The sequence below is a fragment of the Propithecus coquereli genome, unplaced genomic scaffold (genome assembly GCF_000956105.1).
Source record: "Propithecus coquereli isolate 6110/MARCELLA unplaced genomic scaffold, Pcoq_1.0 Scaffold232, whole genome shotgun sequence".
Classification (NCBI taxonomy): domain Eukaryota; kingdom Metazoa; phylum Chordata; class Mammalia; order Primates; family Indriidae; genus Propithecus; species Propithecus coquereli.
The window spans coordinates 1081972-1087075 of NW_012147864.1; positions in this window are offsets into that span (position 1 = coordinate 1081972).

Below are 5104 nucleotides of genomic sequence, written 5' to 3' on the forward strand. Positions count from 1 at the left end.
AAAAAAAAAAAAAAATACCAATGACATTCTTCACAGGAATAGAAAAAATAATCCTAAAATTGATATGGAACCACAAAAGACCCAAAATGGCCAAAGCCATCCTGAGCAAAAAGAACTAGAGGAATCATGTTACCCAATTTCAAATTACACTACAGAGCTGTGGTAACCAAAACAGCATTGCTCTGGCATAAAAACAGACACATAGAGCAATGGAACAGAATAGAGAACCCAGAAATAAACCCACACATCTACAGTGCATCTATCTTTTGACAAAGTTGCCAAGAACATACAGTGCAGAAAAGACAGTCTCTTTAATAAATGGTGCTGGGAAGGCTGAAGAATGAATCTAGACCCTTATCTCTCGCTATATACAAAAATCAAATCAAAATGGATTAAAGACTTAAATCGAACACATGAAACTATGAAACTACTAAAAGAAAACATTGGGCAAATGCTTTAAGATATTGATCTGGGCAAAGATTTCTACCCCCAAAGCACAGGCAACCAAAGCGAAACTGGACAAATGGGATCACATTAAGCTCAAAAGCTTCTGCACAGCAAAGGAAACAATCAACAAAGCGAAGAGACAACCCACAGAATGGGAGAAAGTATTTGCAAACTACCCATCTGACAAAGGATTAACAACTAGAATGTATAAGCAGTTCTAACAACTTAATAGGAAAAAAATCAAATTATCTGATTAAAAAATGGGCAAAAGATCTGAATAGACATTTCTCAAAAGAAGACATACAAATGGCCAACAGTGTATGAAAACATGCTCAACATATTTGATCATGTTAGCAGAGAAATGCAAATCCAAACTACAATGAGATATCATCTCACGCCAGGTAAAATGGCTTTTATCAAAAAGACAGGCAATAATAAATGCTGGTGAGGATGTGGAGAAAGGGGAACCCTCGTACACTGTTGGTAGGAATGTAAATTAGTGCAATCACTGTGGAGAACAGTATAGAGGTTCCTCAAAAAACTGAAAATAGAACTACCATACGACCCAGCAATCCCACTGCTGGGTATATATCTGTATATCAAAAAGATACCTGCGCTCCATGTTTATTGCAGCACTATTCACAATAGCCAAGCTTTGGAAACAACATAAGCACCCATCAACAGATGAATAGATAAAGAAATTGTGGTACTTATACACAATGGAATATTATATAGCCACAAAAAAAAACAGTGAAATCCTGCCATTTGCAACAACATGGAGGGAACTGGAGAACATTACGTTAAGTGAAATAAGCCAAGCACAGAAAGACAAATCTTACATGTTCTTACTAATATTAAATATTAAAGCTAAATATTAAAAACAATTGATGTCATGGAGACAGAGAGTAGAATGATGGTTACCAGAGGCTGAGAAGGGTAGCAGGGAGGAGGGGATAAAGTGGGCATGGTTAATGGGTACAAAATTATAGTTAGATAGATAGAATGAATAATATGTGATAGCACAACAAAGTGACTATAATCACAATAAGTTTGGGTATGCTTTAACCAAAGAAGTACAACTAGAATGTTCCTAACACAAAAAAATGATAAATGCCTGAGTTGATGGATACCCCCATCACCCTGATCTGATTAACTCACATTGTATGCCCATATCAAAACATCACCTGTAACCTATAAATATATATAAGTATTATGTACCCATAATACTTAAAAATAAAATTTAAAAACATTAAAAAGAAAGCATATAATATTAGTCATGTCAATTCTTTGAGGTATCAAATAGAAATTAATCAACATAGTCCTTACCGTATCGTAAAGAATATAAACCTCTAACACTGAGACTCAAGACAGTGAAGATCTATTTCAGTTATAAATACTGGCTAATAGGGATAAGTTTCAAAGGTTTCCATAAAATTTTCTCTGTGAAATGATTTCCACTATAAAATTTGAAATATAGTCCCACATTGTGAGAAGAGAGTGAGTCAATTTAAAACTTTTGGCAAAGACAGAGGTAAGATAAGTCCAGGGTCAAAAAACATTTGTCATTTTTGCTTTAATACACTCCCCTTCATTCATTTTTCCATTTTCATTGTATACATTATGTATAATTTCTCAGAATTCTTTTTCACTTTTATCAACCCAGTTTTCTCATTCAACAAACTTTTACTCAAGCATGTACCATACACAAAGTACTACTACAGGTAAGATAAATATGACTATATCCTTGCCCTCCAGTAGACTGGGCAGAATTATTTCATTTCTCCAAAAGAATCACTGTCTACTTTGACATACTCCACATTTACAATGCATTAACCTAAATAGTTCAGACAACAGAAAATGAATTAAATCTCTACTTGATTAATTTAATGTTAAAAACTTACACATCCAATTCACATACAAATGTATGGTGTATTTCAATTGTATTCTTAGAATATGCATCTGGAGAAAGTTGTTCCTTGCTAGCAAAACCTAAGGTTTTCAATATTCACTATAGGTATTTATTATATAAAACTGGATTCCAGAGGGTAAACTGGTAGAACCATTAGATATGCTTACATTTTCATATTATCCACATACACATTAATACATTCAGATACAATAATAAACGAACCTATTTAATTCAAAACCTTCTAGGGATTTAAACACATATTTAAATAATAGAATTACAGAGCCATCTAGTGGCCTCATAAAGATTGATGCTTCATGAAATTTTGTTTTGTTCCATCAAGTTTTACATAAACATAAGCTTATTTTCCCACTAATACAGATATTTATAATCCTTGTGGATAGTGAGTCAAAGGAATTTTGGAGCTCAGGTACTAGAGTAAATGTTTGACATTATGAAACACCTATAGTCTAAGTTATGGGGACAAAAAAGTAAAGAAAAGAAAAACAAGAGAATTTTAGTAAGTGATCATAAAATTTTCAAATTATTTTAATATATATAATAGGAAAACATTAGATATTTTACAAATCTTACTTCACAAATACTCCAAAACAGTAATATGCCATATTAAATGTTAAATAAACAATAATCTTCTTTTGCATAAAGGCATGTAAACCAAAAAAAAAAAGTCTCATTAGTAAATGATTAAACCAAGGAGCACAAGCCATCTGAGAAAGAAAGAAAGAAAAAGTCAAACTTTGGGATGTTAAATATTTAATGAAATGTAAGTGCAGAATCTCACCGACATGCGAGCGTCTACAACCAAGTCAGGCATTCGCTCTTAAAGTGCTGGAGGCCACTTTGAGATCACGGAGCACCTGGGCAAAGCCGAAGTTTTTCAGGCTAAACCATAAACCATAAAAGTGTCACCATGTTGCTTGCTAAACTTCTCGATAAACATATACATTAAAGATCTTTCATGATGTCAAACACTTACTCTAGAACCCCAGTTCCAAAATTCCTCTGACCCACCATCACGGCGAAATTCACTGAACCTACTTACCACATTTTCGATGTCCCTCACTGCTCTGCGGTATTGCAATCACTCCTCGTCTAACTTAAATTCCATGACAAATCAAAGTAACCATTCCCTTGCGTGCATTCCTTTTCCCTTCTCTCATTTTGCTTTTCTCTCGGCAAACCCCAATTTAGTTCACTCCAGCTCTCTGTCAGCTCCACACCTGCGCCTCTGCAGCTGAGCTCAACGTGGACAAAATACACACCCATGCTAAAGATTCGAACTTAAATCCGTTACAAGAATTCAAGCAAGCTACTAATGTGACCCAGGAACCCCACTACTTTTCCAAGTCCACTGACACTATCTCCTAATTATGCCTTTTCCTCTCTCCTCAAATTTCCAACACTCTCCCCCATTCTCACTCTGTTGACGGCCTTGCTTTCTGTTACCCTAAAAAAAATTAGTAGACAATATTCCAAGTTCACGCCACCACATTCATTCTCGCATAAGCAGCTGTACCATATACTCCTGCTCTATAGATGAACTATTAATACTGTCTTAGACTAACCCCTACCTCTGTGCACTAGCTCCTGTCTCATCTCCCAGCAGTTCGCCAAATCTCTGCTCTATCATCAATTTTTCCATTTCTATTGGATCTTTCCTATCAGAATACACACATGCTTTAAGTTCTCCTGTGCTTAAAAAATAATCCACTCTTTATCCCCATCCCTTTCCAGATATTGCCCGTGTCTCTTCCCCTTTATGGTGAAACTCCTCAGAAGAGTTGCTCCAAATCCACAATCTCCAATTCTGCTGCCATTCTCTCTGAAACTGTTCCTGACAAGGTCTCAAACGACCTCTATATCGCTAAAGCCAGTGGTCATTTCTCAGCTTCCATCTTACTTGTATCACAAACAATTGATCGCTCCCTCTTATTTGAAAAACTTTATTTTAAAAATACCACACTATACTGGCTTTTCTCCTTTTCTCACTTCTCAACCTCCTTTGCAGGTTCCTACTCATTTTCCTGGTAGATTAATGTAGACATGACTTATCACTGATGTTAATATTGACCACCTGGACCGGGTAGTGTTTGCCACTTTTTGCGACTGTAAAGTTAAGCTTTCTCCCCCTTTCCTTACTCCACCCTTTGAAATCAAGTTACTGTGCATAGCCCACAATAAGGTTGGTGCTGAGATCAGGAAGGGGGATTAAATTCCACCTCGTGGAGAAAAATGCTTTTTAAAATAAAACCTTTTCAATTTCATAAATATGTGTTGACTACCTCAAAGCACTGAAAAATGCAATTGCGTGCTCATTTAATGCAGGTCATTCTGCCAGGCACTTCAAATAAGAGTTAGACATAGTCCTTCACCACAAGGAGTTTATAATAAAGATACCACAAGAAAAATGTGAGTTAAGTACTTAAGAACGTTAAAAAAAAAAGGAAAAAATCAAATTCGGTTCAAGTACTGAAAATTCTCATAGAACAAGGGACAGTAGAGCAAAGCTTTGAAAGCACAGAATTCTGACAGCTAAAAATAGACGAGAAGGCATTCAAGATGGAGAAAAAAGCATAAACAAAACGTGGGGTAGAAAAGGGCATATTTTTTAAGTCCAGTTTCAGACAAAGCACAAAGTTCTAGTTAAAAGCACAGGTGTGCATGCACACAGACACTCTCCCTCATGGTGTTCATTGTTCTAACTCCCTAAGCCAGTGGAAACATTTCAAA